This window comes from Mastomys coucha, unplaced genomic scaffold (genome assembly GCF_008632895.1).
Source record: "Mastomys coucha isolate ucsf_1 unplaced genomic scaffold, UCSF_Mcou_1 pScaffold23, whole genome shotgun sequence".
In the NCBI taxonomy this organism is placed as follows: Eukaryota; Metazoa; Chordata; class Mammalia; order Rodentia; family Muridae; genus Mastomys; species Mastomys coucha.
In genome coordinates, this window is record NW_022196906.1 from 92,186,657 (window position 1) to 92,199,319 (window position 12,663).

Here is a 12,663-nt window from a genome sequence, read left to right on the forward strand (position 1 = left end):
GCTGACAACTTGCATGTATTGGTTCACCTTACACTGTGTGGCTGAGCTTCGTTTGCAGTGACGACACGTTAGAGAGAAACTCACCAAAGAACTTCTCATGAGGTTCCTGAGGCTTCTTGTCACTTCGGCAGACTTGGGCCAGTTGGTGAGCCTCGTGGTTTCTTCTGGATTGAACCGCCCTGGCTGATTTGTGTGTGGTGTCTGCTCAGTGGACTGGACTGCAGCTGATTTGTGTTCAGTGTTTTGCTAAAGGACTGGACTGAGAATAAGGAAGATTGGAATTGCCCCAAAGAACTTTTCTAGACAGGTCCATATCCTAATAACCTTTATTTTCTATTACCTTTTGGTGGGTGCTGGGCTAAAGGGGAGGTTGAACCCTTATTAAAGTAGGTTGTTAAAAAAATATATACACCCTGTCTCCTAAGGAGGTGGATGGTGTTTTGAGGATGACACCTGACTGAAGTCGTCCTCTGGCCTTGACATGCACCCGCATGTATTTGCACACATATCCATGTGCACCTGCACATATTCCTACACGCATCTACACACATACCCACATGTACCTGTACCTGCTTTCACACTCACCTGCATACACATACATGCATGCCTGCATAAAATGCCCATTTCGGTTATCAGGCCACTATGGTTCTATAAAAACAGAAAGCTTTATATCTGAAATAACACACACACTAGTCTCACATCTAAGCCAGGCTGTTTCAGGCAGTATTTGTCAGCATTTCATGGCAAGGTGGCATACACGGCTCAAGGTGGGCAAATAGTGTGCTTGGAACCAGTGACATGGCATGGATACCACATAGGCGAGCACCGCCAGAAATGCCTGATTCGTTGTGCATTTGATTTTAAATTATTTTTGGTCACTTCTTGTCCAGAAACCCTGTACTCCATGACTTCAGATGGGGTTTCAGAGCTACCTTATAGACCAGGGGTTTGCTGAGCTCATGTTGCTTCTCCTATGACTCCCCAGTGCCCAGCTCCTGGCCTCTGCGCACATGGCAGACTCATTAAGGTGTGTGGTGCCTACAAGCTGTGTAGTACCAGCCTCAGCCAGAAGCTCCTGGCAAGCTCGGGGTCCTGAGGATGAGAGCACCACCCTGAAACCGAGCACTGAGCCCACTGAGTCATGCTTCTGGGCTCCACAGGGCCTGGGTAGGATTAACCCCTGGATCTCAGCCTGATTCCAGCATCTTGGTTTGGCGGTAGTAGTTGGGGGGGCCATTCAATCAAGGGAGAAATATGCTTTGAAATGAAAACGCTCCCCTTTCTGATCTGCCTGGTTTCTCCTGCTCCTGCCTTCTTAGTATGCATGTATGCAGCCCCCATCTCAGGCCTTCCCCTCCGCATCTCTCTATCCTGATGGCTGAGCTCAGCTCCCACACGCCCCCCTCCAGGCCTCTCCAAAGACAAATTGCTTACATCTGTCAAGGCTTTGCTGATTAATAGAGGAATACGCCATGGGATGTCATCAGGGGTTCAGCGGCTTTCGATCAAAGGGGTGGGGGAGCCAGGCCACACATCTCCACTAGTTCATTTATCAGGTCAGTTCAGCACCTTTCCCTCTCCTAAGTGCCCCTGGCAAAGGCCTCCCCTCTAGCCACCATCAGCTCTTGTGCTCTGTGGAGGGGAGCAGAGAGGAGAAAAAGCCATCAAAAGGGCAGCGGGGAGCCAGAAGCAGGAGAGGAATCGAAAAAGTGGTGGTGGTGGGGGCACAGTCTAGGTATCAGTGTTCTCTAGGTTCTCGACACCCTGAGCAGCCACAAAGCAAGGAATGGAAGGAAGGAAGGAAGGTGGGAGGGAGGCGGTGGATGGATGAGTGAATCTCAGACAGAATGAGGGAGGAGTCTAGGGAGAAGAATGTGTACAGTAGGAGAGGGATCATCAATTGAGTCAGCGAGTGTCTTGGTGAGCTGATGAAACTGGTTCGCAGAGATGCTGATGAAGTTAGCATTACTGAGAAGGCTGGGCTCTCCCTCCAGCCAACCATGGGTCAGTATCAAGGAGTCCTGTGTTTCAGTGAAGTCTTGTGGTGTGCCATATGCTGAGCAGAGTTAGGACAACTTTGTGGGGCTCAAGTGTCGGTTCCTCCCTTTGAAGGACTTTTCCTCCTAGGCCCTCTTGGTGACTGTAGTACTGGAGGGCTGGGTGAGGCGCAGGGCCCTGGGGTAGAAGAACAGCTCCTACAAAGGCCAAAGCAATTCAAGGTTAGGCACTGGTTCAGGCTTCCTCTTGCATAGGTCCCCGATGAGCAGCCGGTGTCCCTTGTGGGCCCTGTTTCCTCAGCTTGCCAGGCCATTACTGTCTCCAAAGAGTATGTCTGCCTAGGACTTTGCAATAGGAACTCCAGAGAGCCATGGAGAGGTTGCCTGGAGGCTGGTAAATTAGGCTCTGAGGATTTAGATTAGCCTAATTCAATGACACGGATGGATGGCTGGATTGAAGTTCCTTACTACAATATTTTTTTCTTTCAACTCACTTAACGTTTTTTTTTTTCCCCCTCAAGTTGGTTGCAGATGCAGCCCGTGCAGGAATTATAATCTGTTCCTTAAAGCAGCAAGCGGGCCGGGGAAAATGCTTGCCCCATCCATGTGTACACCACCCAGGCAGGGGGCTGCAGGGTGGGCAGTGCCGTGGGCGGTGACTGTGCTATGACTCAGGGCTTCCAAAAAATGTCATGGAGAGAGTCCTGTTGAGCCCAGCTGGCTGTCCTGGGGCCTATCAGGCAAAAGGCTCCAGAAAGATACAGTGGCTGTTTCTGCTCGTCTCTCAGTTCAGAGGGAGAGCATCCTCACATAAATGTGTAGCACACAGCATACACTGTCATGGAAGACATATGTGGATATGTGTGGGATCTCACACACACACACACACACACACACACACACACACTCACACACAGAGAGAGAGACAGAGAGAAAGAGAATGAGAGAGAGAGAATGAGAGAGAGAGAGAGAGAGAGAGAGAGAGAGAGAGAGAGAGAGAGAGAGAGAGAGAGAGAGAGAGAGAGAAGGAGAGAGAGGAACTGACCCACAGGCCAAAATCTATCAGTCACAGAGCAATATCAGGCTCACTAACACCCCATGGCCTTAGCCTGGAATCTCATTCAGTTCAATCCGACAAGCATTACTTAGAGTGCTTACTGACACAGTTCTTAATGACCAAGCAAGAAACACTCAAAGCCCAGGACCGGGAGGCACAGAGGCTCACTGCTCACTTGGTCGGTGCCAGTAGGTGCAGGCATGGAAGGCCTGCAATGATCGCTGGAGGGCATGTGGGGACATGCCAGACTCAAGACCTGTCCTCACAGCTCTAATGACAGTTAAAGGAGGATCTTCCCTGCCATTTCACCCAAAACCTGGTTTCAGAGGATGTCTGTGCTGGGCTGGGCCTTGGAAGTCATATTCTATGCTCTCTGGGATGCCCCTCCCAGCTGCACACACCTGGCCAGGCATGCAATCAGGGTGACAGGACACCATCCACCATGTACAAAGGCTGTGATGAAGGGGGTCTGAAGTCCCAAGGAGTCTGAGGCTTTACGTAGGGCTTCCTGGAGGAGAAGGAACCTGCCAGCGTGGAGGAGCTGTTCCGAGAGGGCGGGCCATCAGCAACATCTGGGGGAACATCTGGAGGGAGTCAGAGCCTGGCTGTGCTGACCCAGCAGGACAACATTAGCTTATGGCATGGAGGTTGCTGTGACTCATGTTAAGATTCTTCCCCTCTGGGGAAGAGCCCCATCGGGATCCCAAGACCTGCCTACCACTGGTTTTCATACACGAAAGTAGTCCCCGCTGTTAAGGAGAAAGCAGTGTGTACTGGGAGAAGAGTCCTCACCAGTCGCACCTGCTGGTTTGCTGGAGTCTAGCTAGCCTGGGGCAGAGTTTGAGAGGCTGTGGTCTGAGTTGCATTTTGTCCTGGGCAGATATAAGATTGCCAACCCGAAGCCCTACAGGATGCTCAATGCTTGAAGCAGTGGTTCTCAACCTGTGGGTCTCGACCCCTTCCCAGGGGTCACCGAAGACCACCAGAAAACACAGATATTTCCTTTACATTTCATAACAGTAGCAAAATTATAGTTATGAATTGGCAGTGAAAATAGTTCTATGGCTGTAGGGGGGTTGTCACCACAACATGACGAACTGTATTAAAAGGTTGCAGCATTAGGAAGGTTGACAACCACTGTCATTAGAGATCTGTGTTGCTCACATGGCAAGAAAGCCTGGGTAGAGCTGGGCATTGGTGGCGCACGCCTTTAATCCCAGCACTTGGGAGGCAGAGGCAGAGGCAGGTGGATTTCTGAGTTCGAGGCCAGCCTGGTCTACAGAGTGAGTTCCAGGACAGCCAGGGCTACACAGAGAAACCCTGTCTCAAAAAAAAAGAAAGAAAGAAAGAGAGAGAGAGAAGGAGGGAGGGAGGGAGAGAGAGAGAGAGAGAGAGAGAGAGAGAGAGAGAGAGAGAGAGAGAGAGAGAGAGAGAGAGAGAGAGAGAGAGAGAGAGAGAGAGAAAGAAAGAAAGAAAGAAAGAAGGAAAGAAAGAAAGAAGGAAAGAAAAGAAAGAAAGCTTGGGTGGCAATTCTCTTCATGATTATTTCCCGGGGGTTGCCTCTACTCTAGGTTCTTCTTCCAGAAGGTCCTCTCCTCACACTTTGCCCATCTCCCACCATTCCCTTCCCCAGTTCTCTTGGGAAAGGAACTACTTATTATCCTTTTAGATGTTATGCTGAATGTCACCTCTCCCATTCAGCTTTTCTGAAGTCCCAGAGATGCCCACCCTATGGGTACCAGCCACACTTCCTCTGAGTATGTCAGTAGCAGTTATATTAAGCAATCTACCTGCTGCCTGTTACCTTGGGATCTCCCCAGAGACCCCCAATAGCTTTTCTTCCCTGTTGGCCAAGCTTCCACATGAGACTTCTGTATCAGCTACCAATTACTGTGTAATGAATTGTCCTAAAACTTAGTGTGACTCAAAATAAGCTGTCTCTCACCAGCAAGGTTTCCAAGGTCAGGAGTTTAACGTAGCAGGACTATCTTGTTCACAGTGCCAGGACCTTAGTAAGAGTCCAGAACCATCTGAAGAACCACTTATAATGTTCAGTAACTCACTTAGTTCATTGACCGAGGGGGCCAGCTGGGTCTCTCTGTGTGGGTGCCCTCCTAATGTAGTATCTGTGGACAGAGGAAGGGAGGGAAGAGAAAGGAAGCATGAGAGAGGGAGAGAGGATGGTGCACAGAGAGAGCCTGTCATTTTTATGCCTTCAAGTAAAAGTCACATAACTTCTGCCATATTATGGCTGGTTATCCAATAGGAGAGGGTGGATCTCCATTTCTATGTGAAAAGTAAGGCACTCACACCACAAGAAAATTATATGGAGTTGAATAAACATGGAGTTGAAAAATAAAATCTGGCATAATCTGTTACCAACAGATGTCCAGTGAAAGACCAGCAAATGGATGGATGGATAGACAGACAGGCGGGCAGGTGGATGGATGATTCCTGCTCTGCCCTGCTCACCTCTCCTCTGACCTCAGATAATTCTTCTCAAGTTAAGACTACCAGTCGACTCCACCAGAGCCCTCTTTTTCTTCTCTTGAGATCAAGGACCCAGGGAATTCCCTCCAGAGTTCCAGTGGCATTTGCTGTGGCATCTGAGGACAAGAGCTAGGGGCTGCCAGAGTGGAGCATGGCTGAAACCCCCTCAGGACCCACAGATGTGGTTCCAGAATCCCATTTGTGGAACTAAACACAGGGAAAAAGATTCTTTTGGAAGGTTATCAGGACGTAAATAATCATCTTCAGATACTTAATGTTTTAGAAGAAAAACCATTCCACTTGTAAATGTTTGTGAGCTCTCATTTCTAAGCAATTCTCCCAGAGATTTTTCAGTTTTCTAGGTAATAAAAGAACTCACAGGCCTTTATGGAGGGTGACCGCTGTGCTAGGAGTTTGGGAGAGGGCATTTCTCCAACAGATTGAAACTTCTGAATGCAAGAACGGCCGAATACCTTTTCAATGTACTATACTGATCTAGTCAGCTGACCAGCAGGGATCAATTAACTAGAAATGCCTTGGGTAAGGGTTTGGGAATGAGTATAGGGTCCAGAGAGCTAAGGTGCTGTGAAGGATGACTCTGAACTCTGCATGAGTCTCCCAGAGAGTTATCCAGTGAAGACACGGATTACTGTGGCTGTTGGGCTGATCGTCAAATGAGACTTTGCATAGTCTAAACCAGAAGGGCTTAACTGTTACATTCCACTCGATCCTTATGGTGACAGCAATAGAAACTGCCATCACCTTGTTAGGTTATTGTGGTTATAACTAAATACCTGAGAAAAACAACTTAAAAGGTAGGAAGGTTTCCACTGGCTCATGGTTTCAGAGGTTTCAGTCTATGCTTACTTGACTCCATTACAGCCAAGCCTGAGGGGACCCATGATTGGTAGAGGCGATGGAATGGGAAGGGTTTGGAGGCTAAATAAACCTCTGCGGTCACATCTCATTGATGTTCGTCCTCTAATGATGTCCCAGCTGGGGACCAGTCTTCTAACATGTGAGGCTCTGAGTGGTGCTCCACTAGATCCAGTTCTAAGAATCCAGCCAAATGGAGTGGGTCCAGCAGGAGTGTGCACACCACGCCTCAAGCAACATCCCGAGAAGCAGCTGAGCCTGGACCAGAACCCAAGGCTCTCCCATCTGGTGCTGGTCTCTTCTTGCTCATAATGGCATGCCACTTCTTGATTATAGACAACTGGACAGGAAGCAAACAAGCGTTTTCCCTGGAAAGGGTTTCAGGGAATCCTCCCTGAGAGGGGTTTAGGAGGCAAGGTAATTTCCATTCCAGAGGGCCCAAGAGCCTGCTGTGCCCTCAGCAGGATTTCAAAGATGCACATCCTGTCTTCCAAGATCCACTTCAGCCAGTGTGTAGAAAATGGTGTTGCTCTCAGTGCCTTTCTTCAGCGGTAGCCCCCTGAATGTGAGACTAACCCTGTTCCTGTTTCTTCTATCTTCCCCCCTCCATTCACTCTTTCCTGACACAACTAGCCCATGCCAAAACACGTGGTAAATGTCCACCAAATCACTTTGGATTGAATGGAGGGGTGAAAAAACAACCCGAGTGTTGAATGTACCCTGAGTGGACTGGGTGTTGGTTAGCAGCACCCCTGCCTCCTATCATACATTGAAATCTAATGCAAGTGTGATGATACTTAGAGGTAAGGGCGTGAATTAATTAAGCCATGAGGGTGAGCCTTTGTAAAAGGTATTAATGCCCTATTAGGAGAGGCCAAAGAGCTATCTCATGTTCTTCCTTCATGGGTGGATAAGATAAACAAACAAACAAAACAAATCAAAAACAAAACAAAGCCAAAAACCAGCCATCTGCAACCCAGAAGGCAGTCATTACCAGAATCAAACACAATGATACCCAGCTCTGTGGGAACCATGAGGAGGTTATACATGTTATACAGCGCAGTGTCTCCATGGCTTGCATGGCTACATGCAGAAGTCTGGAAGATTCCCTTTGTGAAAACCAAAGCCAGTAAGACCCTTGAGATCCTTCCAAATGCAGAGTCTCAATCGCTCCCGTGTTCCCAGCCTGCTGTTTTGTGCTGTCTAGGCATGGTCTAAAGAATACAAAAATAAACAAGGATAAAGTCTAAGAGACCTAAATTCATCAGTCAGGGTTCCTGCCGTCTTCCAGCCCAGAGCCCTCTCAGCAGATCACCATGGGCCTCCTGTTACTTTCTGTTGTGAATCCTCAGGGGACTGCCTAACTTCCCTCAGCCTCAGCTACTGTGACTTAGGACATGGGTGGTACAGAAATAAATCTACAGAAACAGCCCTCTGGGGAGGAGTGGAAGGCAGGGTGATCAAATAGTACTATTAGTAAGTAAGGGCTGGAGTGTGCAGCGTGCACACAGCACATAGTAGTAACTCAAAACGGATGGACCAAACAAAACCAAACCAAACAAAACAAAAACAAACAAAAACAAAAACAAAACTTCAGAGTTTTTTTTTGCTACTCACAGCCAAACTTTCTCACCTCTCCCTAAGTTCAAGTCTATCCGACCTAAGAGTTATTTTAAGAAATTAATAAACAAATCTCAAACCAAAACAATTAGTGAGAAGCAACCTGTAGGCATTCCCTGTGGCTACACAGAAGTCAACCATGACTTAAAGGGCCAGCGCAGCTGCCAAATGTGAGAGTAATGCCCTGCGGTTGTGCAGCAGATCAGGCCTGAGAAGGCTCTGTGGGCGAGTCAGACTGGAGACTAGGGCAGGAGATGGCAGAGTGCTGGGCAGTGTCTAAGTGTATGTAGTGTGCCCAGCACCGGGGCTGAAAGCACAACTTGGCTCCTGTGTCTGAGGAGTGGAGCCCCTCAGGAGTAAGCCAGAATGGAGATGACCAAAAGAATAGAGGATGGGCCAGCGTATGCTCAGGTCTACACAGGTCCAGAGCCATGTCCTTGGCACCGTTCACTGACTCCCCTGTATGGTAGCCCAGGTGGGGTAGGTCCCAGCAATCTAACAGAGGTCATCTCAAATAGACGTCATCCTGTGACCTCCATGAACACTTGAATAGCATCTTGAGATGGGCCTACCCCAGCAGGACAAGTGCTAAATAAGTAGAACCTACCATTATTGTAGGTGTCTATCCTAAATACAGCTCTCTGTATCCATTCACTAAGCCAAGCATGTCCTGCCCCAAGTACAAGGCATTTGGACCCTTCACTCCAGGGGTGCTGTGCCCTGGCTTTGGTAAGGCTACCAAAGCTCACTATCTGGACCCAGTCAAGCACCTTGGCCATCGATGCTCCTCTTGTTCCAAGCCTTCTGTGCATGGATACAGATCTCAAATTAGATCTTCTTTGGTGTGTGGGCTCTGCTTTCTTCCTCCCTTTCAAAAACCCTCACAACTTCCTGAAGTATTGCAGGCTACAGTGCATTTCTGCTTGCAAAGGGCAGGAGAGGAAGCCCGAGCCACTGCAAGCTCTTTGCTATCTAGTTGGCCCTCTTGGTGAGATGGTCTTCCATCAACCAACCAGGAAACTTTAAATGCTGAACTTGCCAAAAGCAATGGGCAGGGTGGGGTCTGCTGGTTGCAGACTGAAACATCCCAGAAATACCACAGAGGTGCCCCCCACCTCCATGCACACACACACACACACACACACTTCCTCCAGAGAGCACCAACAAAACCATAGAGCTCCAGCCCTTTACGTAATACATGGGCCCGGCACAGGCACCTGACACTCCCTTGCCTGAGCCCCGTGGGAGCTGGCCCTGTCCTCATCATCTATCGAGGCACCAGCCTGGGATCATTTCCCATCACTTATTGTTATGGCTGGTTAGTTGTTTTCTCCAACTACACTGAAGAGTGCAATCTGTGTGGGCTTTACAATCATCAAAGGGTGCAAAAAAGAGGCCACCTACGCCGTGGTGCGTTGCCTTCAGCCTCCCATGGACACTTCCCGGTTAATTTCCTTACACTCATGAGATCCTAAAGTACTTCTGATTCTGAGGATCTGTGCACAGCCTCTCGCACGCCCCATCGGGAACATGGCTTAACATTATCAGCGACATCTTTCTCAAGGTGTTAGAGTCTCTATTCAGTCATTATCATTATAAGCCCACCTTCCCTAAGCAGGCTAAGGAGGGTGAATGTCAGCTCGTGCAGGTTTGTCTGTCTGGTGTGTAGTATTTGCAAGTCATGCTGGGAAAGGCTCAGCTTCATTTCAAAGTAATGCTTAGAGATAGATTCCCAGAAGTGGCATTATCGGGCAGAACATAGGAACATCTTAAGGATCTGTGTTGCCCAGTCACCTCTGGACCACTGAACTCGTTTCTGCTTTGTTAACAGAGAATTCAGCATATTGCACCACAGCAAAGAACCCTTCAACCGCAGACATTGTTACCAGCTCTCTTGGCCCCATGACCCTTTCAGGGATTTCCAAGCAGTCGGATTCCCCGCCCCGCCCCCCGCCCCCCTCCCCCCACAAGCTCCATAGGCCACTTTCTCCATAAAACAAAGCACTGCTTTAAAATTTTTATTTATGTGTACGAGTCCATATGATTAGATTCCACCACACATAAGGGTACCTGTGGAGGCCAGAAGAGGGCATCAGACCCCCCAGAGCTGGAGCTGTAGGCATGTGAACTGCCCATTGCTAGGCTTTTAGAAGAGCAGCGAGTGTTGCGTATATAGAATGACTTTCAACATCTTTGGAAACAGCTCTGACAAAAGGCAGGAAGGACCAATTCTTGTCTTTACTGGCTTCAGGGAGAGAGGTGAACTCAGGCATTAGATAGACTCTCCATGAGTTCTGCATAGGAATTGAACTGGTAGGTTCCTGGGCAGCCTTGCCAGAGAGAGTCTATCAGCATAGGTGTTAGAGGCCCTGGATATAATATCCATTTGCTCTAAATCAGGTCCCAGCCTTGTCATTGCTAACATCATGATTTGGGGCAAGCTATTTGACTGACCTAAGCCTTAGTTATATAATCTGTAAAATGGGAGTAAAAGCAATGAAGTTACTAAGTAAGTGATCACGTACTAAAAAAATGTAATTCTATATCACAAATTTTTACCCCATTTCTGGTAGTGTGCAGATATGATACAGGGGGTTCCAATGTTGTAGCATTTGCTTGCTTTGGATCCTATGCCAGTGGAGCTGAAGGGCTGCCCTGTGCTACCTCTCTCCAGCCCACATAGGGCCGTACTTTTTCATCTGGCCAGAGGCCTGACTGCAGATGGTTCTCAGGCCAGCTTCTTCGGGAGGAGAGTTGAAGGCCACTCCACCAGGTGGTTATCAAAGCTCTGGCTGCCACAGAGGCTTGGGAACACAATCTGCTCAGAGATTGTCTGAACTCAGTTGGCTTGGGAGCAAGGACACCAGACCCGATAAGGCTGAGCAGTAGCAAAGCGGGAATTGCATTGGGGTCTCCTGAAGGCCTCAGTGACACACGCTGCAGGTACCTCCTGGAGATTCTGGGGGTCTGGGAGCAGGTTCATTTTGGAGTGGGAGTGATCAGGACTGGCCCTCTTTCTGGGTGAGGATGGAGAGGAAGAACTATGTTCGAGTCACACCTCCTGGTTTACCTAGGCTCAAGCCTGGAGTCCAGCTCCTAGCAAAGCTAGGACCTCCTGCTACAGAGAGTATAAGGTCAGGGGCTATCCAGCTCCTGATAGTGCTATCAGTCAGTGCTGTCAGTGCAGAACCCAGTCAGTTGTGCTTAGAGCAACAGGAATCCTTAAATCCTGGACATGGTGTCCTCAACAGAGGCATGGACAAGAGTGACGTATCTCAGAGATCTCACTCAGACACTGGGGTGAGAGCAGCTGGAAATGAACAAAGTGACAGGGACTCCTAAGCAGGGCTCATGGCCAGCTTGCACTAAAGAGGTGACAGGCTGGACCATCCACACTACAGGTGAGACTACAGGCAGTGATTTGGATTCAGCCACAAACTCTCCCCTGCTCTCAATGGGAGCACTGGAACACGGGTTCGGAGGTATTTTTCCTCTCTATCCAATATTCACCTAATAGGTCAACATTCATTGATCCCGTCCCTCTCCCGTACACTTTCCTTGCTCTCTTAACCAAGCAGGGCTTCTGCTTTGTCTGAGTATTGCTGTCCTGCTAACTCAGACCCAAGAGTTAACCAAGACCCTGGTTCCCAGTTGACACACCAACGCCATGGATGATTCCCAAATGACGTCCTCCCTTTTCAAGGAAACACAGTGACGCGCTGGAATCTCCACACCTGCCAGCTCAAGGCACCTCATAGTCTCAGCTTTAATGACAGGTAAACTCTGAGAAGCCAGGTTTTTAGTGGTCACCAGTATAAAGAAAAAATCAAGTACCAAACAAGAGTCCATGTCAATAAGAAAATAGGAGTGGGTGTTTAGGCCAATTCCCAGTGTTGAGAAATTGTTCAGAGCCCTACTGGCACACATATGCCATCAGTAATTGTGGTCAGCTGACAATAATTATTTTTCTTTTAATCTATGTGCAATATGTTTTCAAACAGTTGCTAAGTTGTTAGGACATATTTATTAAATTACTTGTACTTAACTGTTTGATAAACAGAAACTGCTGGCTGCTTCTTGTGATCTAGGATGCTGAGTAAAAGTGAAGTGCTAAGTGTTGTATAATTGTTTGGCAGCCTCAGCCCTAAGCCACGAGAGCATGGGGTTTTCCTGTCATCTATTCCCCACTCCAGAGTGGGCCCTTGTCCTCATCAAGAAAGGCAAGAGCGACTTCCATGCCACCATTGGGGAAACCGATTCTCACCCACACCCATGCTGGGTGTGAACAAAGGAGCACACAGGTGCAAGTACCACTGCCTTGAGGCCTCAAGAGAACCATCCAAACAAAGAGAGGAGAGAGAGAGGGAGGGAGGGAGAGAGACAGAGAAAGAGAGACAGAGAGAGATAGAGAGAGAGGGAGAGAGAGAGGGAGGAAGGGAAGGAGGGAGGGAAGAAGAGAGAGAGAGGGAGAGGGAGAGAGAGGGAGGGAGGGAGGGAAAGAGAAGAGAGAGGGAGAGGGAGAGAGAGAGGGAGGGAGGGAGAGAGAAGAGAGAGAGGTAGAGAGGGAGGGAGGGAAAGAGAGGGAGGGAGAGAGAAGATAGAGGGAGAGAGAAGAGAGAGAGG

General features: G+C 48.7%; 1 long non-coding RNA gene across 4 annotated transcripts in view; it reads right to left on the reverse strand.

The window, feature by feature from the left end:
• Positions 1 to 308: 308 nt before the first annotated feature.
• LOC116073418 overlaps positions 309 to 12,663 on the reverse strand; it is a 114,000-nt gene continuing 101,645 nt past the window's right edge. For 2 of the 4 annotated variants that reach the window (XR_004111794.1, XR_004111792.1), the window contains 2 exons: positions 5,000 to 5,180; positions 309 to 2,195 (listed from right to left, as the gene is read on the reverse strand). This is a non-coding gene — a long non-coding RNA (uncharacterized LOC116073418). Of the gene's footprint in view, positions 2,196 to 3,455; positions 3,627 to 4,999; positions 5,181 to 12,663 lie in introns of all 4 variants that reach the window. The other 2 variants (XR_004111793.1, XR_004111795.1) reach the window with 2 other exon arrangements.